Source organism: Felis catus, chromosome A1, assembly GCF_018350175.1.
Source record: "Felis catus isolate Fca126 chromosome A1, F.catus_Fca126_mat1.0, whole genome shotgun sequence".
NCBI classification, from domain to species: Eukaryota; Metazoa; Chordata; class Mammalia; order Carnivora; family Felidae; genus Felis; species Felis catus.
In genome coordinates, this window is record NC_058368.1 from 195,214,654 (window position 1) to 195,239,819 (window position 25,166).

At 51.2% G+C, this 25,166-nt stretch overlaps 2 protein-coding genes and 1 long non-coding RNA gene across 3 annotated transcripts in view; 1 reads left to right on the forward strand and 2 right to left on the reverse strand.

Annotated features, from left to right (window-relative positions):
• SLC36A1 (solute carrier family 36 member 1) overlaps positions 1 to 25,166 on the reverse strand; it is a 167,523-nt gene that overhangs the window by 13,602 nt on the left and 128,755 nt on the right. The gene's annotated exons all lie outside the window — the stretch shown is intronic.
• On the reverse strand, positions 443 to 2,712 carry LOC123379861. The gene is made up of 3 exons (XR_006584798.1): positions 2,312 to 2,712; positions 1,788 to 1,895; positions 443 to 1,306 (listed from the first exon to the last, which is right to left on the reverse strand). It is a non-coding gene; the product is annotated as an uncharacterized LOC123379861 (long non-coding RNA).
• FAT2 (FAT atypical cadherin 2) overlaps positions 3,449 to 25,166 on the forward strand; it is an 84,849-nt gene continuing 63,131 nt past the window's right edge. The window contains exon 1 of the mRNA XM_006927970.5: positions 3,449 to 3,617. The gene's annotated coding sequence lies outside the window, so the exon portion shown is untranslated. The remainder of the gene's footprint in view (positions 3,618 to 25,166) is intronic.

Here is a 25,166-nt window from a genome sequence, read left to right on the forward strand (position 1 = left end):
TCATGATCTTGCAGTTCGTGAGTTCAAGCCCCGCATCGGGCTCTGTGCTGACAGCTCAGAGCCTGGAGCCTGCTTCGGATTCTGTGTTTCCCTCTCTCTCTGCCCCTCCTCCACTCACACTCTGTTTGTCAAAAACGAACAAAAACGTTTAAAAACATTAAAAAAAAAAGAACATTAGAATTTTAGAACGTCAGAGGTAGAAGTTAAAGATCAGAGTTCAACACCTGCTTTGTTGAGATAGAGAAACTGAGGTCCCTAAAGAGGGTTCAGGATCAGATGTGATTCCTTTTGTTTATTTTTTTAAGGATTTTTTTTAAAGCTTATTTATTTTATTTATTTTGAGAGAGACAAAGACAGCGCAAGTGGGGAAGGGGCAGAGAGAGAGAGAGAGGAAGAGAGAGAATCCCAAGCAGGCTCCCGGTTGCCAGAGCAGAGCCGGATGTGGAACTCAAACTCACGAAACCGTGAGATCATGACCTGAACCGAAACCAAGAGTCGGGTGCATAACCGACTGAGCCACCCAAGTGCCCCAGACATAATTCCTTTTAATTCTACAACATGCCTGGTACCGTGTAGGAAACATGGGTGCCCTGGGCCCAGCCCCAGAGAGTAGAATGTGCTTGATCTGGGATGGGGCCTGGGCATCAGGATTGGCAAAAGCTTCCCAGGTGATGCCAATGTGCAGCCTTGGCTGAGAACCATCGAGTCAGACAGAGATCTGTCCCCGAGGAGATTTAAAATGGAGTGGGCCAGGGGCTGAAGTGAAGAGAGGTACACACGGAGGCAGAACACAAAGCAGAGGGTCACACGGGAGTTTCAGCCAGAGGACTACAGGGAGGAGGGACAGACGCAGGGCAGTGCAGCCCAGTGGTTAAGGAGTTCAGACAGATGGGAGCTTGAAACTTAGCTTAGTCTAGGCCTGTGACCTTGGGCAAGTAATTAAGGCTTTTCTGAGCTTCAGTTTCTTCATCTGAAAAATAGAGTATGATAAAAGTGCCTAATCCACCAGGGTGGTGTACAGAGAAATGAGATAATCCCTGCTGAGCTGAGTGCTGACATAAAGATTAGCCATTGTTGTTATTATTATTACTTCTTGCTCAGGTCAGGGGCATGGTCGGGGAGTTCACAGAGGAAAGGTGGCATATGGGCTGTACCAAGACGGATGGGAACAGTCTTTGATGTCCAGGAAGCTGTAAGCAGGAGCTCAGGAACGAGAAGTTTCCAAGCATGCTTGGGGGGACACTGAGGAGTCCGGTTTCCATGGTGCATGGGGCAGTGGAGGCCCAGCAGGTCCCCTGGTTGGGTCCTGGGGCCAGAAGGAAGAAGGACCCGAGCCCGGGTCAGGAGTGGCGGGGGAAGTGTGGAGGGGAAGAATGGCAGCGTCATGATGCGGTTCAGCAGTCCATCCCAATCCCCGTCCCTTCCTCCCTTCCCCCCACCCCGGGGCTGCAGGCTGTCGCTGCACTGGACACGCTGGAGGCCAGCCTTGGCCCAGAGAGGGGCCCGAGGGAAGACAGCCGCCTGCCGCTCCACACATGACTAGTCAAAGGGCTCAGGGGCCACCCCACCACCCTCCTTCTGGTTAATGCCTCATCAGCCCAGACTCCGAGACCTGGGCAGCAATCAGTCAAGTGGATAACCGCCCAGGTTAGTCTGCCCGCTGGAGCTCCTCTCACGCTGCACACCCCCCGGCGTCTCCTCCAGGGCTGAGGCAGCTGGTAGGAGAGAGGCCTGGGAGACTCCCCTCCCCGGCCGGGGAGCTCCTCTGGAGGTCTTGGGCAACATACCACAGCAGCCTGCTTGGCACTGTGGTCATCCATAGTGCTGGTGACAGGTCCCCAAGGGTGTGGCTCACAGTGGCTGCAGCAGCTCCATGAATGAATACCTTCCGAGAGCTGGGAAAGGAGCCAAGAGCCTCATTACTCCCTCATAAGCACCAAGACCAGAACCTTAATGATTCCACTTATCCTTAGGGTCCAGCCAGAACTTCTAAGAAAAGCACGTCCTAGCCACAGAACTAGGCCTCGGTTGTGGTCACACGGCGGAGAAAATAGCTCTGTTCTGAGCAGCCCCAGGAGTTGTCAGCCCATTTAACACATGAGGAAACAGAGACTTAGCGCATTTAAGTCGTCCGCCTTGGGTCACAGAGCTTAGAACAATAGCAGTAACAATACGTAGCATTCTTGCTTATTAACCAGGTTCAAGGGTCGAGGCTCAGCGGAGCATCAGGCAGAGACACTAAGAGTCAGAACTGACTGCGGAGGGAGGTAATGAGCTCCCTGTAATTAGAGGTGTGCAAGCAAAGACTCACTTCTTCGCCAGGGAAGCTGCAGAGGGGATGCAAGTCCCTGGGTGGGGAGGGTTGGGTCAGAGGGTTGGGTCAGACGGTTGCAGAGCCCTTTTGAGCTCTGCGGGCGGGGGCAGGAACTATTTCATTTACCCCTCTGTCCTCCGCACCAGGTGCAGACCCCGGAAACGTGTTAAGTATGGGGCCTCACACAAAAGAAGCAAATGATTACATTCTGTAACTAAAAAGCACGGCGGCAGAGAGAGAGGGTGGAGGGAGAGCTGATTCCTGTCTGGCTTTTCTTCCCTTCCCTTAAAACACTGATTCTCAACCCAGGGAGCACATTCGAGACACCTGGGGAGCCAGGGCAGAGACACCTGGGGAGCCAGGGCAGAGAGGCGCCCCATAAATCGTACGGAGGCTAAGCTGTCCTGCCTCCCAGCGAGAGAGGCAGACACTGGGCTTGGCACTTTCCATGCATGATCCGTCCCGTGAATCTGCACGACCTTATGAAGCCGGTGTTTGTTCTTACCCCCATTTCACAGATGGAGCAACCGGAGCTTGGGGAGGTTAAGTCGCTTCTGGAAAAACTCACAGCTAACCACAGTGAGAAGAAGAATTACCTTTTATGGGAGACTTTCCTGCTAAGTGACATCCATTTAACCTTTATCTTTTTTTTGATCCTCATAACAAGCCCGTGAGGTAGGAGTTATTATTATCCCCATCTTTTCAAAAAAGGAAACTGAGGCTCAGACTCAGTAACTCACCCAAGGTTACTGAGCTCGTGGGTGGCAGTGCTAGCGTTTTGAACCGGGCCTGGGAGGCTGGGGGATCTCAGGGCTGCGTGTCAGGGAGGACTGTGGGGAACACTGGCTGAGAGCTTCCCCAGGCCCCTCATGGTCTCTGTGTGTCCTTGCGTGACTACTACCTGCCTAGGGCCTCAGTTTATCCTTCTGGAAGCCCGAGGAGGGAGGTGGAAATGGGCCTGATTTCTCAGCAACTTTCCAGCCCTCATTTTCCATGACTCGATTCCCCACTGTGAGTTCTGGGCCACAAACCAGTTGGCTTCCTCCCTCCCTCTCCGTGAGACAGGGAGCTGGCAGGAGGGGATGATCCGCCTCAATTCTCCCACCTCCTTTTTCCTCCTCCTCCTCCTGGGCTGGGACACACCTACTCCAACTTTCTCAGCAGCCTCTTTGGGAGTGCGTGCGGGCTTTCCTGCTCGGAGTCTCTGCACCTCCCTCCGAAGCCTGTCAGCTTGGTGCTTGGGGAAAGGGCTCCAGCCCAGCAGCCCAGCCCCGGGGCACCCTCCCCTGCCTGAAGGGCATAGGTAAGGCCTGCTGGAGGGTGGGAGGCTGGGGGAGGGGGTTGCAAAGCGAATCCATTCTTGTGCCCTGTCCCAGAGCAGGGGGCAGGCGGGGGGGGGGGGGCACGGTTGGGGGCTCTTTGAAGGTGAGACGGGACCAGGAGATGGCTGGGGCAGGCACGGTGGGGGTAGGACAGGGGCACCTAGGTACACTGAATGAATCCAAGCCAGAGATGTAGCCAGCCCGAGCCTTGGGGCTGGGGACTGGGGCCGGGGAACGGGCAAGGCTAGGACTTTGATCTCATGGAGGAGCAAGGTCACATTTGCAGGCTTAGAAAGTTGGACTCATGTCCTTGGAAGAATGGGAAGTCGGTGCTTGGGCTTTCAGGGGATGAGCCTTCAGGGGGCATGTGGGGACATTTTCCTCTGTGGTTTTAGGGGGAAGTGCTGGGGTCAGGGGGCCAAGAGGTGCTGGCTTCTTGTGTGTGTCCAGGGAGGCAGAGGGATCCTATTATGGACAAAGCCACCTGGTGTGGAGGAGGGAGGGAGGGAGGATCTAAGGGACAGTCAGATAACCTGGCCAGCCGTGGCCTTTGTGTGACTCTTGAGGCATCTGACGAGACCTCAGCTCTCCTGGCTGTAAAATGAGGGTGCTCACCATCTCCAGGGGCTGCGAAAGGCTGTGGGTCTAAGAGGCACCAGAGGCAGCATGGGGGTGGGGTGGGGTGAGTGGGGGCAGCTCTGTTCCCCTGTCTTGGGGGAAGCAGAAATCCGATGCCTATCTTTGGAGGCAGGACAGCTCGAGTGGAACGCTGAACAGAGATGCCAGGCCAGGGTTCAGCCCTCCACTGGAGAGAGGGCGTGCTGTATGCCCGGATGCGGGGAACAGCAGAGTATTCTGGGGTTTGCGGAGGGCTCAGGAGGGCTGCCTCTGTCGCCAGCCACGCTCTGGAGCTGGCCGCCTGGGCTCAGGAGACAGGAGGGAGGTCGAGAAGCAGGCACGGGGCTCCTTTTACAGATGGGGAGCTGAGCCTGGGCAGAATAACAGTGCCCTGCACGCGGAACACTACTCTCAGCCATTGTTACTGTTGATGTTTGCTGGGTGCTTCCTGTGTTCAGGGACTGGGCTGAGTGTGCATGGTCATTTGAAAATTGTGGGTGTTTGAAGCAGGGAAGATGGAAAGAGAATTTCACTATTCGAATTTCTGTAACCCAGCAGGCTGTGTGGCCTGAGGCAGTTCCATACCTTTCTGGGCCCATTTCCCTCCACATAAAATAAAGGTGGCTAGATTAGTGTATGACCCATTCTTAACTGATTCACCCCAGGAAGCGTGTTGGTCATGCAGAGCAGGAAGGACTGGCTATTTTGCAGGTGGGGAAGCGGGGGCAAGCTCAGGTTTCCCCCAGGGCTCTCCATGGAGCACGGGTTACACTGTGGCAGGGACATGCTACGTGCATGACGCTGGCTAGCCTGATAGAGTGCAACAGTGACACCCCCCTCTGCCAGGGGCTCCCCAGGCTTCAGTTTTCTCATCTGTAAAATGGAAGAGGAGCTAGAGAGAGTCAAGTTCTCCCTGGAACCCCCCTCTGATTCTATGACGCTTGGTGGTCTCCTTAAGGACTCAGGGGACCAGACCCAGAAGGACACGGACATTCTCCAACCCCTACATGTCAGCTGTGGCTGTACTTTCTCTGGGGAGGGGTTGGCGGGCTCCCTCTACACCGGTCCTCTGGGAGTTGGGCCGCTGTACTCTGCTCCCTGCACCTTCTTCCCTGGGTACAAATGAACTCACCCCAGTCTACAAGTTCTCCTTCCAGCTGCCCCATGATAGGCTGTGGTGCTGGCATTGCTGGTGGCCAGGTGGGGCCAGGTAGGTAGGAGAGAATGCGGGGCAAGGGCCGTGTCTTAAAGGAAACTGGGCAGGGGCGCCTGGGTGGCTCGGTCAGATGCGCGGCCGACTTCGGCTCAGTTCACGATCTCGCGGTCTGTGAGTTCGAGCCCCACATGGGGGTCTGTGCTGACAGCTTAGAGCCTGGAGCCTGCTTCACATTCTGTGTCTCCCTCTCTCTGTCTCTGCTCCTCCCCCACTCATGCTCTGTCTCTGTCTCAGAAATAAATAAACATTAAAAAATTTAAAAAAAGAAAGAAAGAAGAAAACCAGGCAATGGTGTTGGCACAATTAGGGACCTTTGTACCCCCTGGATGGGCCCTGCCCTTTGGGCTTCTTCCAAATTGGATGGGACAGAGCCTCTGGAAGTTTCCCATGCTTCCTGGGTCCCCAGCACCTGCTGAGCTGGCCCACAATCTCAATGCTACTGTTTCTATGGCTAATGGTCCTAATGCTTGTGTTTATAATGGGGGTCTCTAGACAGGCTTACAAAGAAAAGCCTGGGTCCAAATCCTGGGTATTTTTAGTTGTGTGACCTGGGGCCTCAACTCCTCTAAACCTCAGTCTCCTTATTTGAAAAATAGGGCAAAGGATAGTCCTTTCCTCAGCGATTGAGGTGACATTTGAATGAGGTCACGTGTGTAGTGCACAGGGCCTTATTGGTTACGTTCGTGGTCATCAATTACTCAGCTCCCTGTGCTTCCCTTGGGCGGACGCCATCTCACAGGACCCTGAAGTATTCCTTCATAAGACAAGTCACTGTTGCGGTTATTAGTTATTTGTGTTTTTGTCTCCTGCTCCTGGCTCCTACTAAGGGTTGCTCACTGCTCTGGCATCCGCGTCTAGCACGGTGCCTGGCCAATCCGAGAAGCTCATCACATATCTGCTGAGAGAGCTAATGAATCTTCATTTCTAATTCATAGAGGAGAACGGTCACTTAGAGGGACGGAGGATTAGCTGGACCCAGCCACAGATAACTAAGAGTAAGGAGCGGAAAGATCCCTAGAGAGGATCGAATCAGACAGATGGAGCCCCTGCAGCCTCACCAGAGAAGGCTGAGAACTTGGCTGACGTCACACAGCAAGCGAGCGGGGAAGGCAGGACTTCGACACAGGCCTTTTCACTCTCCTCTGCCTCTCTGCCGAGTCCGGTTCAGAAGGTATTGCTTCCCATGCAGGTCATCAGTCTAGGAGGCCGGTGAAAATCCCCACGTCCCCAGAAGGCAATTTGGGATCAACAACCAGGTTGACCGCTAGACTGCGAGTTGTCTTTCAGGGGACAGGGGACATAAACCTCATCAGTCAGACCCCTTTCCCATCACCCACCAGCACACACACCCCCACACGCACATGCACACGTTCCTGCCCGCACACCGCTCTGTCACTATCGCCAACGAGCTGGCAGGTGCCTGTGACTGTACAACTAGAAGGGTCCTGAGGACTTCCCTGAAGTCTCCAAGAATCGGTGGTCCCGTTTTACAGAGGGAACCATTGATTTTGAATATTTGCCTGAAGTCACCAGTCTGTAATGGTGTCCTGGGTCATTGGGCAGCCGAAACGGATCCATTTCTTTCTTTCTTTCTTTCTTTCTTTTCTTTCTTTCTTTCTTTCTTTCTTTCTTTCTTTCTTTCTTTCTTTCTTTCTTTCTTTCTTTCTCTCTTTCTCTCTCTCTCTCTCTCTCTCTCTTTCTCTCTTTCTTTCTCTTTCTTTCTTTCTTTCTTTCTTTCTTTCTTTCTTTCTTTCTTTTTCTTTCATGTTTTATTTTTGAGGCGGGGAGGGGCAGAGAGAGGGGGAGACAGAGGATACAAAGTGGGCTCCACGCTGACAGCAGAGAACCCGATGAGGGGCTCGAACTCATGACCTGAACCGAAGTCGGAGGCTCAACTGACTGAGCCGCCCAGGCGCCCCAACGGGGAGTCATTTCTGAGCATGGGATTTAAGCATGGAGAAGAGAGCTCTCATTGACCGACCCCTCCACGCGCCTGTCGCCAGGTTGTCACGTGCACCCTCTAGTCTGCTGCGCTTCCCTTGTTGTTGCTAGTGTTGTGTTCTGGGTGTGGAGACAAGAGACACTCAGGAAAGCTAAGCCACTTCCTTTCAGTCACACGGCTCCTTTTCCCTCCCCACTTAGTTCAGTACACTTAATGGGCACTTACGATGTGCTAGGTCCCCAGAGATTCACCGTTGGTGGCAGCAGGCCCATAAATGGACGGTTTAATACCTCGAGGTGGGTAGCCAAATAGAGGCAAACTCAGACTGGAATGAGGGCCCAGAGGAGCGATAGTCAGCCTAGTTACAGAGCCAATGAAGGAAGCCTTCTTGGAGGAGGTGGCACTGCACATCAGTCTGAATAAGGCTTAAATAAGGAACCAAAAGTAGGAAAGGCAATTCACAAAGAGAAAGCAGCATGTGTCAAGGTGCGGCCGGGGTGTGCAGCTGGGTGGAGAACATTTGGAGACCTGCAGTGAGAGGTAGGATGGGGCCAGGTCATCAAAGGCCTTATGTGACAGGCTAAGGAGTATGGCTTTTTTTTTCAATGTAGTTTATACATGATTTTTAAAACATTTTTTTCAACGTTTATTTTTGAGACAGAGAGTGAGTGGGGGAGGGGCAGAGAGAGAGGGAGACAGAAGCCGAAGCAGGCTCCAGGCTCTGAGCTGTCAGCACAGAGCCCAATGTGGGACTCAAACCCACCGACTGTGAGATCATGACCTGAGCGGAAATCAGCCGCTTAACTGACTGAGCCACCCAGGTGCCCCTATACATGATTTTTTTTTTAAATGAGGAATTAGAAACATACAAAAGAAGATTAATAAAAAAAACTGGGGTGACTGAGTGGCTCAGGCAGTTGGGCATCTGACTCTAGCTCAGGTCATGATCTCACAGTCCGTGAGTTCGAGCCCCACATCAGGCTCTGTGCTGACAGCTCAAAGCCTGGAGCCTGCTTTGGCTTCTGTGTCTCCCTCTGTCTCTGCCCCAGCCCCACTTGTTCTCTCTCTCTCTCTCTCTCTCTCTCTCTCTCTCTCAATCTCTCTCTCTCTCAAAAATAAACATTTTAAAAAATTAAAAAAAAAAAAAAACATCACCCAGCTTCAAGAATTGTGTTTCCTCCACCAACTCTTCCCCCATCAGATTATTTTGAAGCAGATCCCAGATATATAATTGCATCTGAAAATATTTTCGTATGTTTGTTTAAAACAGAAGGACTTCAGAAAATCATCAGAGCAGCATGGCTTTTATTTTGTAAATATTGGAGGACTGTGTTGAGGGAGGTTCAGTTGAAGGGTGCCTTGGCTGTGGGGAAAAGCAGGAATTTGAGGAAGGGGATTGGAGTATTTTGTTGTCTCCCCCTCGGGCAAGCACATGCCCGATATTCCCGCTGATTAACAAAGCATCTCCTAAAACTCATCTCCTTCTGGAAGAGGTGATGCCTTAAACCTGTTCCAGTTTAGAGCCTGGGGAAGAGAGAAATCCCTCCCCTTCTCCCACTCCTGAGTCTTGTTCCATCCCAGAGACTGGAGTGGCCCCTGTGAGGCACCTACCCGTCCCCTGGCTGGGAAAATTGGGAGCCCACAATGGAGAACTCTCCATTTGCCAGATCCGGCGCCCACAGCAGTTGGTCTGGGTGCAAGCTGAGCAGGACTGTGCATGCCAGCAGTGGGGCAACGTTCGTGTGCGTGTGCTCACGTGTCCCAGGTCAGAGCTGCTGTCTGTACCTGCGGCACCCTTCTCTCTCTGGGTCCTCTCAGCAAACGCAAGACTACGTGGCACAAAATGCATCGTTTTAGATGCCCAGGAGCTTAGCCTGGGGAAGAGGCAGAGCTTGGTATCAGCACTGCACCATGGTTGGGTGCATGAGCTCTGGAGCCAGGTTGCTCTCTCTCCAGTTCAGCCTGTACCGCTGTCTATGCCTCTGATCTTGGGCACGTAACATCACCTCTCTGAGGGTGCAGGGGTGTATAATGCCATCTACCTCGTAGGGCTGCTGCCTCTTCTTAGCATAGTAGCCAGGACATATGAAAAGCTCACTAAACATTAGCTACTATTACAGATTTGGAGTCTCCTGAAGTCTGGAGAATCGATTCAGCAGCATCATAGCATTTTGGAAAATTCAAATCCTAGAATCTCAAACTGTTGGAAGCATATAATTACAAGAACCCTATTAGATCCCTAGCATAAGTCTCTACTCTGTGAAGATTCCCTACACAGTGTCTCTGTACTCTTTTTTTTTTTCTTCTCGTAAACATTTAAGAGCAAGGTGCATCAACCATTGTAAGTTACAACTTGACGAATTTTACAAAGCGCTCACAGCAGTGATAACCAGCAACCGGAGCAAAAGCAGACACGACCAGTGCACCCCACCCCCGCCGTCCCCCAGAGCCCTCCTGATGCTCCTCGCCAGTCCCTACACCCACCCCCTCACACACACAAACGTAGTGATTATCCAGCCAGCTGGGCTGTTGTCAAATACCTTCTTGTGGAGTGTGTATCATCATTAGGAGAACCCTAATTATTAGAGAGGCTCGGTGAGTTAATTTGGAAGTTGTCGATTAAACTTTACCTTTAAGTTGTTTTGTTTTTACTGTCATACTTCAGTGGCAGCCTAGTTTAGGGCTGAGCTCCCAAAATGCCTAGGCCTGCTTTTAAAAACACAGATTCTGCAGCCCCATCCTGAGTCTACAGCACCAGAATGTGGGATCTGGTGTGGGACCAGGGAATCTGTGTTTTTACAAGCTCTCGGTGAGGTCCAGCTGGCTTTGGGAACCACTCAACTAGTGTTTCAGAGCTCGGACTCAACTTGGAGAGGCTATTTTTCCAATCCATGTTCCATCTTACTGGCCATTGACCTTGGACAAGACTCTCGGACTTTCTGACCCTCAGGTTTTTCACTTATCAGATGGAGACACAATGATAGGACTTATACTGTTGGGTTGTTGACGGGCTCTGACAGGCACATGTTCACTAAGTGAAGACATAGTCAGCAGGGCTATTACTGGGAAGAGCCCCTCTGTGGAGTAGCCAAAGGAATATTGGATTTGGTATCTGAAGCCTTGTGTTTGCGTCCTGACTGGGCCACTTGCTGGCAGTATGACCTTGGCCAAATCTTTTGACTCCCCTCTCTGGGTCTCGACTTCCCTCATAGGGTCTTTGAGGGGATCAAACAAGAGAAGGGACGGGAAGACTGCACTGAGGACAGAAAAATGCTGAGTGAAGTAAACTCCAATGAATGGGGACTCAGCTGAGCCTGGGAACCCAGTGGAAAGCGGTCTTGCCTTGCCCTTGCGGTTAGCGGAGGGCGGGCCAGGTGGGGGTGGGAGAGGGAGCTGCTGAGACCTTGGTGTTCCACAGTCCTGGTATGCCCTGGCACAGCTCCCGTGCTTCTTGGTTTCTGACAACTGTCTCCTTCCTGGCTTCTGGGGCAGGAAGAACCCAAGATCCCATAGCGATGAAATCCCGTGCAATGTGCCATAGCCAGAATGCTTTTATTATTTCAATGTCTTCCCTTTTATTAAAAGCTCTTTGAAGCCCTTTACTGGCATTTTTAGAACACTGTTTAATGAAGTGTCATAGGCATACGAGAAATGCACAAATCCTAAGCGTATGGCCCAATGAATTTTCCAGAAACTAACCGGTTCCCAGATGAAGAAACAGAACATTACCACCATTCCAGAAACCTCTTTTGTGCCCCTTCCAGTCACTAACCCCCTCACAGGGGAAACTTTATCTTACTCTAATCCACAGATAAGTTTGCCTGTTTTTAAACGTTACATAGTTAGAAGAGTACAGTATGGACTCTTTTGCATATGGCTGCTTTCGGTCCACAGTATGTGAGTGGGATTCATCTGTATTGTTGCCCAGAACAATACTTCATTTCCCCTGATACATAGTATTCCCTTATATGACCATTCTACAGTTTACTTATCCATTCTGCTCTTGATGGACATTTAGGTTATTTCTAATGTAGGGCTATTATAATGGTGCTTCTCGGAGCAATCTGCCTGAGTCTTTTGGTGAATATACTTCCGTTGTGTCCCCTAAGAAGATTGCTGGGTCATGAGGTATATGTATGTGGATCGAACCCTGTTATTTATTTTTTAGTTTTTTTTAATGTTTATTTATTTTTGAGAGAGAGAGACAGAGCACAAATGGGGGGGGGGACAGAGAGAGGGAGACACAGAATCCGAAGCAGGCTCTAGGCTCTGAGATGTCAGCACAGAGCCCGATACGGGACTCGAACCCACGAACCGTGAGATCATGACCTGAGCCGAAGTCGGTGGCTTAACCGACTGAGCCACCCAGGTGCCCCTCGAACCCTTTTATTTTGAAGCTTAGCTCAATTTACTGCAAGTAGAACATGGCTCATGGGGTTGAGGGATTGAGTCTCTACTCAAGAGATGGATAGACCTGACCACAGGATGATAAATATTTGCCTCCAGGGTCTGAGGTGCTGGGGGCACAGACAAGTTTGCAGATTCAGAGGCTCTCAGGTGAAAGTCAGACTCGGGAATCAGACCTGTTGCTTTTCCTCCCCGTCTGCTCTTGTATTTGACTCTAGAGTTGGCTTTGTGTCTGCTTTGCCTGAGGGCCAGTCTTCCCCCCAGTGTGGTCAGCAGACCACCTACAGGGGAAAGCGTGTACCCCCAGCCCACCTCAGCCCTACTAAATCAGACTCCTTGAGATGTGGCTGTGATTTTTCACACACTGGCATTTGCAAAGCACTTCTTATGAGCTTGCAGTCTTTTCCTCTCTTCCCCACCCCTCTCCACTGGGGCCTAGGAGAGGGCCACCTATGGGCTATCCACTTTGAAAGGAGGCGTGGTAAAACATAAGATCCTAAAAGAAGAGGTGACCTTGTTCAGCAGATCTCAAACACCAGTCTCACCAAAATCACCCCGGGAACTCGTTAAACATCTATTCCTGGGCCCCACCCCTAATGATTTTGTTTAGTAGATCTGGGGTGGGGCTGGGAATACATAACCCCCACCTCCACCCCCTTAGGGAATTTCCAATGGTGGGAACCACTGGTTCAATTCAATGGCCAGTCCTGTCCTGTGAGAAGACAGTGGGCCCGGTGACTCTGTTCCGTGTCTGCCATGGCTGAGTGGAGCGCGAGTCACAGGGAAGAGGGGAAAGTGGAATCGGTGTGGACGGAGCCCAGGGGGCTGGAGTGGGGAACTCCAAAGCTTGGCCAGGAGCCTGCCAGCAGGGGCTGCTTAGCATCTCAGCACGCACCTTGATGCTCACACATATCCCTAACCCTTTGGTGCCCCTACCCCCCCACCACCACAGTCAGGTTCAGCCAGCTCCACTGCACTGACAGGGGCGGGGGTGGGGGGGGGCCTCGGACAGCGGAACTGCCTCTCGTGTCCCACTGCTAGAGTGCCGCTCCCTGCCTGCTGAGGCCTGCCCGCCTGCCGGCTTTGTTCTAGGCAGTTCTGCTCAGCGGGATTTGGACTGGGCTGAACAGACAGCATGGCTAGGCGAGGCCAGGCCCGAGGGAATGGGATGGAGAGAGAAGGCTGGAGACAGAGCCTTTGCCGAGAATCTGTGTTGGCTAGGCTGAGAGGATCCGTGGTTATATGATCCCTCCCTTCTTGCAAGTGCTATTTCCAATCGCAAGTGCTATTTCCAACCCCCCCCCCCCCCCACCCGGGGAATGGGTAGGCAGGCCAGGGAACTGTTAGACACACAGGTGATCTGAGTTTTAATCCTGCCTCGGCTACAGTCTCGCTGTGTGAATTGAGTAACCTCTCTGAGTCTCATTTACCTCGTGTACAAAATGAGGATAATTCTAGGGCTACTGTGAGCAAGTTTAAAAGTGACAATGCATGCCCAGTGCTTAGGGTGGGGCCTCACCACAGAGTAAATGTTCAGTAAACATCAGCTGGGACCGGTGTCTGTGCCTCTGTAAACATTTCCTACGCCCCACACTTCACCACCCAAGGGGGATCGTTTGATAGTGGCTCAGTGGAGGGTTAGCTGCTAAGGCAGGAGAGCAGGGACCAGTCCCCATTCCCAGATGGACGAGTGGAGGTCCCATAAATGAGGGCATTTTCTCAGGGGCTCCACTGGGACCCATGCTTGGCCCTCTGACAGGTTACCAAAGACTCTTGACACCAAGGAGTGGGGACTCATCTTCCCCACAGGGTCTGCAGGTGAGGGCCCATGAGCGGGGTGCCCTGTGGGTTGTCTCAGGCACCAAAGGCACTTCTTCTTAACTGAGCCTCCTCTACAGCCTGGTGATCACCTTCTCCAATTTCTATGTGAAGACACTGAAACTCAGTCCGGTTCAGTAGTTTACGTCACACAGCCAGCAATGGGCCCAGGCAGGACTCAAAAGCGGGCTGCCTCAGGCCAGAGCCTGAGCCCGTGACCGCCAGGTTATGTGGCCCTGACAACAGCCTCCCCACCCCTGGGGTCCCGAGTTAGAGGTAGACCTGGCTGGGAGCGGCCATAGGGGGCTGACAGTAACACACACAAGGCACCACGAGAAGCTTCTATCCCAGCAGCATCTCAGAACCAGCTAAGGGGAACGGGACTCACGTCGCCGGCGGCTACAGGGCCTGCTATTTCCTGGGAAGGTAGCTCGTTGTGTCCTGGACAGAGAGGGGGGCAATGCCGCATGGCCTCCCTACCCAGATCACATAGGATGGGGCCCAGAGAGGCCACCCCCGCATGTCAGCGGCAGAACGAAAAAGGTCGAAGTTCACGTTGTTGTGGTGTGTTCACCGCATTCTCCACCTCCTGTCTTCGCTGCCACCTCACACCCACCCCACTGCCCCCCTCAGCCTCTGAATGACATCGCATCTATTAGCTCTCTGCACCTGTTATGGGGAAAAAGGGTGACAGGAATAGAAGTTATTCTTACTATTTTGAGGCTGTTTAAGCTGCTGTTGGAGCTTTGCGACGGACCATTGTGAGGAGAGAAGGGATGTCACAAAAACCCACAGGTGTGTGTGTGTGTGTGTGTGTGTGTGTGTGTGTGTGTGTGTGTATGTGTTTCCGTGTGAAGTGTGCTTTGGCAAGGAGCTCCCAAGACACAGGTAGGGATCAGTACACATACAGAGAATAACTGCTTCGTTCCGCACGTGCTTTTTGAACACCTAATGTATGGTAAAAGCATTAGTGTACTTTTACAATGGTAATAATTAGTAATAGTAATAACATTAGCTCTTTTCGGGTGCCTGGCACTGTGCTATATGTTTTCCATGCAGAAGCCCATTAAATCCTCCATGAGGTTAGCACTGCTATGTCTCCATGTCACCAATGGGGAAACTGAGGCTCAGACGGACAAAGCCATGACCCTCAGTGCAAGCCGAGGCAGGATTGAGGCCGGGTCTGACCCCAAGGCCTGGCTCCTTCCCCCTGTGGCCTCCTCCTGGCTGGTGAGTAGGAGGACGGTGACTTTGTGGGTTCCCAAGGAACCTCCAAGCTGGGAGGAAAGCTGGGTTGAGGGGAGCAACTTGGGCAGGGACGCTGGGTTCTAGTTCCAGGTGCACCACCACCGTCACACGTGATTTAATACAATGCGTTCCCTGCTCTGGTCATAGTTGTCCCATCTTTATAAATAGATGAGACTCCTCATAGGTTTCAGGCCGTGCCCTGAGGCGGCTTGGGAATTTCACAGACATTCCTGAGAAGGTAGAGGCGGCAACAAATGGGAGACGGGGCCCTATACCCCCAAGTCACAGATATCACAGCGCCAGCTCTGTTTAATCCATTTCACATAATAATAATGATGGTTTTAAAATAACAACAGCTAGGGGCCCCTGGGTGGCTCAGTCAGTTAAGTGTCTGACTTTGGCTCAGGTCATGATCTCACAGTTCATGGGTTCAAGCCCCGTGTCAGGCTGGGTGCCGACAGCTCGGAGCCCGGAGCCTGCTTCAGATTCTGTGTCTCCCTCTCTCTCTGCCCCTCCCCTGCTCGTGCCCTGTCTCTCAAAAATGAATAAACATTAAAATGTTTTTTAAATAAAAAACATAAAATAACAACAGCTAAGCATTTATTTAGTGATTGCCGGGTGCCATGCACTGTGTTAAACGTTTAATAGGAACGATGTAGTTAGTCAAACCTTCAGAACAACCATCTGAGGTAGGTTCACTTAGTATCTCTCTTTTGAAGATGAGGAAAAACAGAGTCACAGAGGTGAAGTTAGTTCTCCAAAGGTCACCCAATTTGGAACTTGGTGTCTCTACGTCTGAAAACTCACCCTTTTGCAAAGGATCCCTTTGGATCAGAGTTGCAGAAGCACCCGCTAGACAAGGCTACGTAGCAGGGATGTTCTGGTCTCTGCAATTTGTTCTACTCTCTGAAAGAAACTTTTCAGTCCTCTAGGAGAGTATCTCCTGACTTCAGAATACAACCTTCCTCGCTCCCAGAGAGCCACCCTGAACCCAGACCTTCAGCACAGCCCTTCTCCCCTGCTTCTCCCATACAGGGACCTCCTAGTACCTTCCCGCCCAGGAGGAAGAATCAAAGGTTCCCAGGGGCCTTCCCACAAGGCTGAGTTCACACTTGTGTCCTGATCTGTCCCAAGGCACAGATGTAGAACCCAGAGGGGATGCTCTGTTCCTCTGCTTGTCTCCCAAGCTTCTAACTGATAACTATCATTCCATGCCCTACTGAACTGGAGCGAGTTTTCACCTTACAAACCACTCTGGCCAGAGGGCCCCACAAGAAGTGGGGCAGGGCGCCTTCCCTCCTTTCTCTACCCCCGAGCCCACTGATCCTGGGGACACTTCAGGCTTAAGGAGATTTCAGCCCCACATGGAAAGCCTACAGATCCATGTAAGACGAAGAGGCCTCTTGCGCCCTCTGGGCCTCACCGAGTGTCGGGGTCTGCAAGCTAGAATGCCTGCAGCCAGCGGGGAACAGCACCGAGGGGTGAAACAGGGCCCTCCTGGACTCCCTTGTCCTCACAGTTTGGATGGAGATGTGGGCACGAATGGGTTTCTCTTCCATTAGGAAGCTGACCTTGGTGATGAACTGTGGCTGAAACAGCCTCGGTGTCTGGGAGGCTGGGGGTGGCGGGGGTGGGGCGATGACTCTGGAGAGGGTATGTGCCCTCTAGTCAGCCTGCATGACCGCCTTGCTCCTGCCTTGGGGCCTTTGCACTGCCTGTGTTTTCTGCCTGAAGCTCCTTCTCAAGAAGGCCTTGTGGCCCTCCCCCTGCTCAAATGTCACCTTGTCATGGACGGCTCCCCTGACCACCCGAACCTGTCATCTCTTTCTCTCTGCTACTAGAATAGAACCCCCACAAGAGCAAGGACCTCCTCTGTCTTGTCTTGAATGCCCTCATAGGACAGGACCTCTGTAAATAAGCATTGAATGAGTGGCTTGGGCAGAAGAGACCCAATAACAAAACACTTTCTCATCCTTCCCCACTCTGTCCCTTTTCTTCCTTAGAACCCAGGTGCCTGGAAGCCCTTTGTTTCCTTCAAATATCCATCTCCCCTGGGTCACCTTATGACTTTCAAGGGTCTTAGGCATTAAATTAGAAATTGTATCTTATGGCAATATTTGTATAAAGATAAATATGTTTTTAGAAATGGTAACATTTTCTTCAGCCTAAAAGTTTGCTTGCTTTCTTCTGGATTTAATAGAAATTAAAACATTTTCATGGGTCCCTAAAAGTACCGCGGGCCCTGGGTGTGCCCACTGTGCCTACCAGATAGGGGGGCCCTGCCTCCTCCTCTGAGCCCCACGCACCCTCGGTTCCTGGCTCCCGCACCATGCTCTCTGGAGCTAAGCCAGCCAATACGGGAGCCCCTGGGCACATGTGGCTATTTAAATTTAAACTAAATAAAATTACAAACTCAGTTCCTCAGTTGTACCAGCCACATGTCAAAGGCTTGATAGCCACACGGGCCTAGTGGCTCCCATACTGGACATCTCAGATACAGAACATTCCCATCCTTGTAGAAAGTTCCGCTGGAGAGTGTTGCTCTAGAGAATTAGCTGCAGCTACATCAGCCCTCTCCGAGTCTCTCTTTTTAGAATGTGGATTCCAATCCTTGGCTGGCACTAAAGTCCACCACCTATTAGGTGGATGAACTTGGGCGGAGCTTTCCCATTATCTGGCCCTCAGTTTCTCATTTAGAAAACAAGGGTCATAATAACTGTCAGAAGAGTGGTGATCTCCGTACAATGATTAACTCGTACTGAGTGGATTCCAGAGCTGGGCATCTGCCATATGTTGACTCATTCAGCCTTCTCAACAACTCCACAAGATAGGTACTTATCCCATATCCCTTGTACTGGGACCAGAGAGGCGATGTAACTGCCCAAGGCCACACAGCTGGTGAGTAGTAGAGCTGGGATTTGAAACCTGGTCTATCTGACTCCAGAGCCCACTTTCTTAACTATTAATTCTATCCAGTACTGCACCCCTTCCCTCAAAACCACGTGAGATAACGCATGCAGGTTTTTTTTTAAACTTATGGATTACACATAGACATGAGTATTTGTCATCAATAATAATATCAGAATAGTAATAAAGAAGGGGCACCCCCGTCCCAGCTCCCTTCCATCCATGTCGTAGGTGAGGACTTCCTTTTCCCGTCCTCTTTGCCTTCTAATTTCAGGCTTGGGCAGGCCTGGCCTTTTACAGCTCTCCTAAAAGCCGCTTGGTCCACTGGTGGTTTGGGCTGCCCTTTACCAAGCCATTATGGGTCCTAATAAGGTGTTACTCTGCGTCCTTCCTCCCTGTGCTTTCACCTCTCATATTATCTGTCTCCCCTGCAGCCCTGGGAAGTAGGTAGGAGTAGCTATTATTATCTGCATTTTACAGACAGGTAAATTGAGGCTCAGAAGAGGTTCTGTGGCCTTCCCAAGGTCACACAACCCATCAAGGGCCCAAGACACCGGCTCCTTTCCTGCTGGCGTCCAGTTCTTTGACTTGTTCTGTTACACGAGAAGCCGGCAGTGGCTGACTACAAACTAGCAAATGACTCAAGGGTTCATCCAAGTTTCTGAGAAATAAATCAAGCTTCTCTACCCACAGGGAGTTCCAGTTGGCTCACCTTAACGGAGCCAGTGTTCAAGCCCAGTCCACACCAGAGTGGGAGTCTTGAACGGAAAAATCTCCCTTTTGATCTGATATGAGATTACTCTTCTCAGCATGTAGTTCTCTTCCGGTCCTGCCTCTTCTCAAAAGCCTTCGATGGCTCCCTCCTACTAAGAGAAAAAAATAACTTCAGCAGCTAAAGACTTCATGACTAGCAGGCATCTGGAATATCCATATTCTTTCACTTATGATTTTAATTCTGATTCAAAGGCACAATCCCTCTGTCCCTCCCCACATTTAAGCTATTGTCACAAATAGAACGTACTTGGAGAGTTCTTTCTTAAGAGCCACAAGGGCCAGTCCTAACACTGATGCCTGAGGCAGACACAGTGGAGGGGAGGGGAATGGGGTCAGAAAATACTTCCCAAGGGCACCCAAATCCATGGTAATTTTATATTTGGATTCTGGAGGGAGTGTGGACATTCTCCAATCCAGAGGAATGAATCCAGTGACTCTTTCTTTCAAGAAAGGCTCTCCGGGGCGCCTGGGTGGCTCAGTCGGTTGAGCGACCGACTTCGGCTCAGGTCATGATCTCACAGTCTGTGAGTTCGAGCCCCACGTCCAGCTCTGTGCTGACAGCTCAGAGCCTGGAGCCTGTTTCGGATTCTGTGTCTCCCTCTCTCTCTGCCCCTCCCCTGCTCATGTTCTGTCTCTCTCTGTCTCAGAAATAAATAAACATTTAAAAAATATATACATATTAAAAAATATATATATATACACACACACACATATATATATATATGAAAGGCTCTCCAAACTTTAAACATCTTATCTCCTTGCTTCTTCCTGGAGCCTAGGAAATTCTGAGTAGTCAGGTTTAGGAAGTCTGGCTGTCTATTTTCAGTTCAGCCACCACCTTTCTGGGTGGCCTTGGGTGTGCTGTGCAAATCTCAGTTTCCTGTATCCGAGAAGCGGGAGTGAAAGGGTAGATGTGTTTCTTAGGAGTGTTATGTGGGCCACTGGTGAACATCTGGGACATGTCTAAGAGAAGAGAAGGCGTTGGGCCACGAGGGAGGATGTCATCACTGGTCCATTGTCAGAAACAAAGCCTGACAGTTTGAAGAAATTTGGTAAAAGCTTCTTTAGTGAGTGGTTTGGCTATGAATTCCTCCGAGTACATCTGCTTCCCCAAAGAGGGAACAGAATTAGTCACAGAGTCATAGGCTTCTAGAACTAAAGACTAGAGTCACTGCACATCGACCATTACAAATATTGATCATAGTGCATCAGAGTCAGCACAACCAGGGGTGCCTGGGTGGCTCGGTCGGTGAAGCATCCGACTTCAGCTCGGGTCATTATCTCACGGTTCGCGGGTTCGAGCCCCGCATCGGGCTCTGTGTTGACAGCTCAGATCCTGGAGCCTGCTTCAGATTCTGTGTCTCCCTCTCTCTCTGCCCCTTCCCCCGTTTGCACTTCTCTCTCTCTCTCTCAAAAATAAGTGAACATTAAAAAAACTTTTTAAAAAAACAATTAAAAAAAGAACCATAGCACCTCCAGCTATGTGTCTTAGGACATTTTATGACAGGACAATAGCAGAGTCCAGCTTGTCAGATCTGGAGGGGCTCCTAGAGGCCATCTATCCAGTTTTTCAAGCCTGTGCTCCCCAGGGGGGTGAGGGACAAACCTGTGGGCAGGTTCTAGCCCTCCATCCCCACTCTTAACAGTGCAGCTCTGCTTTTCTCTGTTTCCAGGTAGGTTTCCAGGTACAATTTCATTAGGAAAAAGGAGATTCCACCCCTGAAAGCCATAGAGGGGGTTGAAATCATGGATCCATTCCAGCCCTTCACCCAACACACAGCACATCATTTACAGAGGAAGAAAGAGGTCCACAGGGCTCAGGTGACTGACTTGACCAAGGACACACAGGGAAGAAATGACTTTAGATCCAGGTCTCCCAAGAACCAGGTTGATTTGCTACACGGACCACTGAGCAAGCATCGGCGAGGGTGCAAGCCTCAGCCACAGCCAGAGGAAATCCCTTCACTGCCTTTGCGGGCTCATTTAGGGTCTAATGGAGACCACAGGCCCGTCCAGGCCAAAGAATCATACCTGTAAGAGTTGGAAGGGACTTTCGAGCTTTTCTCGTCTCCCCTGAGGGCATATATCCCTCTAGCATAGCACATCTTTCACACGTGGCCACCCAGACTCTGCCTGGACTCCCCAGTGACAGGGAGCTCTGGATTCTGAGACGACTCATTCCGGAATTGCACTCGAGGTCACTAACCAAAAAACTGAGGAAAGATCTCAGAGCACCGTTCCTCCCATTTGTGCTTAGACTTTCACCAGTGATTTGGATAAAGACACGGATGTCACAACCACCAAGTTTCTGAATGCTAGAATCCAGATTCTCAGAAGCCGCAGCAGTGAGCTAAAGCACAGGGTGAAATGCATCGTAGTCTCATTAAAGCCCTACAGCATTTAGTTGGAGAAAGTCAGCCTGTGCAAGAACAGATTGGGGATGGTACGATAATGCATCTGAGAGTTTTCATTACCTATAAACTCAGCCGTCAATAGTATGAGCTGGCTGCTAAAAGTCATAGTACTGGGTAATATTTGTTGAAACTGCCACATACTGTATTCAGTATTTATGCACATTAACTAAGTCCATTCTCAACATGACATTACGAAGTAGAGAAATGAAAATCAGAGAAGGTAAGCCACCTGCCCAAGGTCACACAGCCAGAAACTGTGTGTTGGAAACCACTTTCTGCCGCTTTCCCCACCTATGAAATGGGGCTGGGCGTTACAAGGAGGAAGATTTGATTCAGACACATATCCTAAAAGGGTCCATTCGTGAACCCCACACCTGCACTTGTTCACACCTGTGCACACACAAGCCCCTAGCTACCAATTTATTTGCTCCTATCACATTCATTCTGTCAAGCAGGCACATACAATCAATGCGCCCATACAGCTATTCAAAAAGTGCCTCCTAAGTATGTATGCGTGTTCTCTTGCAAATGTGCACATTCACCCACATGCAGATTTTTCTCTGAGTCTGGGGAGCCAAGAACGAGAGGCCCCACCCCAGACAAGCGCCTGCTCGCAGCTTACCAGAATAGCCTGTGGCTGGGCCAGCAAGCTTAGACTCGACCAGAGACCCGTGGCTTCCTGCTCCGTTGGGGCACAGGCTGGACCTTCTCCAGGGGATTCAGTGGACCCCACCCTCACCCCGACCTCAGGCTTTGATTCTGCCTTGGCTTTGAAAACTAGTAATAACTAATATTTATTGAGTGCTTTTCTATGGGCCAGGCACTGTGCTAAGTACAACAACGTGCATGGTCTTATTTCTTTAGTCTTTATAAAAACCCCAGGAAAGCAGTTCTCTTAACAGCCCCATCTTCTAGATGAGAAAACAGAGGTTTGGGGAGGTTAGCTTACCCAGGGTTATGTAGTTAGCATGCAGCGGAGCTTGAACTTGAACCCAAACCGTCAGATTCACAGGTAGCCATGGTTCCTCTTTCTGGCAAGGTGGTTGAGAGGAAAGAACCTGACTCTGGTCCTTACCGTCCTTACCCTGTGACTTTGGGCAAGTCCCTTTCTTTTGGGGGGACTTCATTTTACAGCTTCAGAAAGGAAGATATCATCACTAAAGGTGCTTTCAGCTGTCACTCTGTCATTGCTTTTCCTAAGTCCGGATCCTACCATTTTTCAACTATTGAGTAGGGTTACGTACCTGGCAGTTATGTACCAGGCACTGAGAATTCATGCATGAATAAGATACACAAAGCCCCTGTCTTCATGGAGCCCGGTGGCTAGTGTAGGAGACAGTCATTAAACAAATGAGCAAGAACATATTGCGTAGTAATAAGTGCCATGAAGAAATTGGGGGGGGGGGTGTGATAAAGAAGGGTGCTAAGAAGGAGGCTACATCAAACTGGGACTTGGGATGAGGGATGGGTTGGGCTGAGCCAAGAAGAAAGATAACAAGAAGAAGCCAGCCATGTGAGAATCTTCAGTAAAGGGGAATAGCAAGTGCAAAGGCCCTGAGGCAGACTCTAGTTTGGTATGTTTGTGGAGGAGAAAGGAGGCCCATGTGGTTGCAGCTTGGTGAAAAATGAGTGCTGGGAGGTATCACTGGAAAAGCAGGCAGGGTCCACACGGTGTGGGGCCTTGTGGGTCATAGCGAGGAGTTTAGATTTTAATCTGAATGCTATGGGAAGCCACTGGAAAATTTTAAGGAGGGAAGTGATATGAATTGACTTGTGTTTTCACAAGATATTTCGAAATAGTGGTCCTAGGTGCTGTGGGCTGGGAGGGCAGCCCAGGGAGCCCAACGTGCCTGTGCACCCCGCAAGCCCGCTCACTTGCCCAGGAATAGTGCCAGGAAGCAAGTGTCCAGACACATTTGCTGAGGTCCTTCCTCAGCAAACCGCACACCAGGTCTGTGGGTCCTATAACTTGAACACAGCCCTGGGCCCCCCCACCCCCCACCCAAGGGTGCATGTTCTTTGTGCCTTATCTCTTCCAGGGAGACCCTGCCCCTGCTCCCTTCCCTAAGCTCATCTCTGCAAGACGCCTGCAGAGCTGCTGAGCAGCATGTCTTGTTGGGGCCTGCCCTCCACGGGTGCTGACCTGGTGAACAGGAAGCGTCCCGCAAAACAGGGCAGGCCGAGCCGGGAGGCTGGGTGCACCCTGGGCTCGCTGGGCTGCAGAGGGAGCGGACCTGGGACTGGGGTAAGGACTCCCTTTCCCTTGGGGCTCCAAAGCAACGCCACCCTGGGGGCTTGGGGCCCACATGACTCAGGGGTCCCTCTCCTCTTGCTGTGCTGTGAGTGGAATGGGGTGAATATGGCTTTTGCCCGGGGCCAGCTCTACTGTGGGTGCAGGGGATGCCAGGGGGAAGAGTAGAGGGGCAGGAAGGATGGGAATAGACACCCCAAGTGTAGAAATCTGCCTCCATTCCCGCCCCTCTCCTCTGAGGAGCTGGGCCTGGGGTGCCACCAACAGGATTTCAGGGGAAGGATGGTGGGTGGTAGGGAGGCTGCAAGGACGGGGCATATTCAAATTCTTTTCTGTCACAGGCTTGCGGATCCCAGGTTAGGCAGACTTTTCCACCCTCCCTCCCATGTTGGGATGCTACCTGCCAGGTCTTAAAGGGAGCTCCATTCAGCTCCCTCAGGACTCTGGAAAGGCATGGATGCAAGCCTCTCCTTTCCCCTCTTGCCCCCCGGAGTTTAACTCTTCCTTGTCTTTGAAGAGCAAGGCAACTGGAAAAACGAGTCTTGCCTGTTTCCTCCAGGAATGCTCTGCACATCTGGCTGGCAGCCAAGAAGCTCCTGGGAGTCAAGACTCTCACGGGCAGGCAGGCCCGGCACCAGCCTGCTGTGTCCAGCCTCGCCCTTTGCTTCTGGAAGGCACTTTGGCAACGAACCTCTGCCTTCCCTTACTCCCCTTCCCCCTTCTCCCTCTCCTTAATCCTGATGAGTCTCCACTTTGAACTCAGGCTGGAGTTCAGGGACAAGCCGTGTGGGAAACGGCACAGGACACAATGGGAAACGCGGCAGGTCTTAGAGGGGCGAAGCACTCGTTCGTGGTCAGTTCAACAATTATTAGGGACTAGTTCTTTCCAGGCCCCCCACTATGTGAAAGGGGGCAAGACATGTCCCCCCTCCGGGGTTCTTCTTCCCCATCTATGCACGAGGAGTGGGGTCAGAACTCTGTGTCTCAAAGCCCCATTATAGCTCTGACATTCCAGGGGTTTGGGAGTTACAAGATGAGTCAGAATCGGTCTCTGTCCAAAGGGACTAGCAGTGGGACAGGGGCAGGTGAGTCTGGGGTGGAAGAAGCAGTCCTGGCCTTTAATGCAAGGAGCCCCAGGTCAAATTCTTGCTTTGCCTCTATCTAGTCATAAGGCCCTGGGTGGCTCCCTTGCCTTGATGAAACGGAGTTGCCTATTACCGATAATAGCCAATATTATGTTACAATTTCTATGTCCCCGGCACCCCCGCTGGGTCATTTACCTTGGTTGTTTCACTTAATTTTCACACCAATCCAATGAGGTAGATAATATCCTTACCCCCATTCTACAGAAGAGGAAACCGAGGCTCACAGAGGTCAAATAACCCGAGCAGAAAATCACCCAGCTGGGAAGCAGTGGAACCAGGGCTGATGGCCAACCAACCGGAGGCCAGGCTTGTGATCTCGGTCACTTTGTTTTTTTCTGCAGCCCCTGCACATGCAGACGCAACTCACTTTGGCTGGAGCTCCACCTTGATGGACGGGGCCTTGTAGGAAGTACTTAGAGACAGATTGCTAAACTTGGGTACCTGGCTGAAATTATCCCACCATCACTGGGGAGCCATTGAAGGTTCTTTGGGAAAAGGAGTCAAGTGGTCAGGACTACGTTGTATCTTCTAGTTGCCCCTGAGAAAGCATTTAAATTAGTCTGTTAGTGTTTAGATACACTAACAGGTATCTCAACCTGAGCACTATTGACATTTGGGGCTGGATCATTAGTTGTTGTTGGGGGGCTGTCCTGTGTGTTGCAGGGTGTTTAGAAGCACCCCAGCCTCGATCCACAGATGCCAGTAGCATCCTCCCCAACAAGCTGGGATGGCTGACGGTGTCTTCAGACATTGCCAAGTGTCCCTTGTGGGGCAAAATCATCCCAGCTAA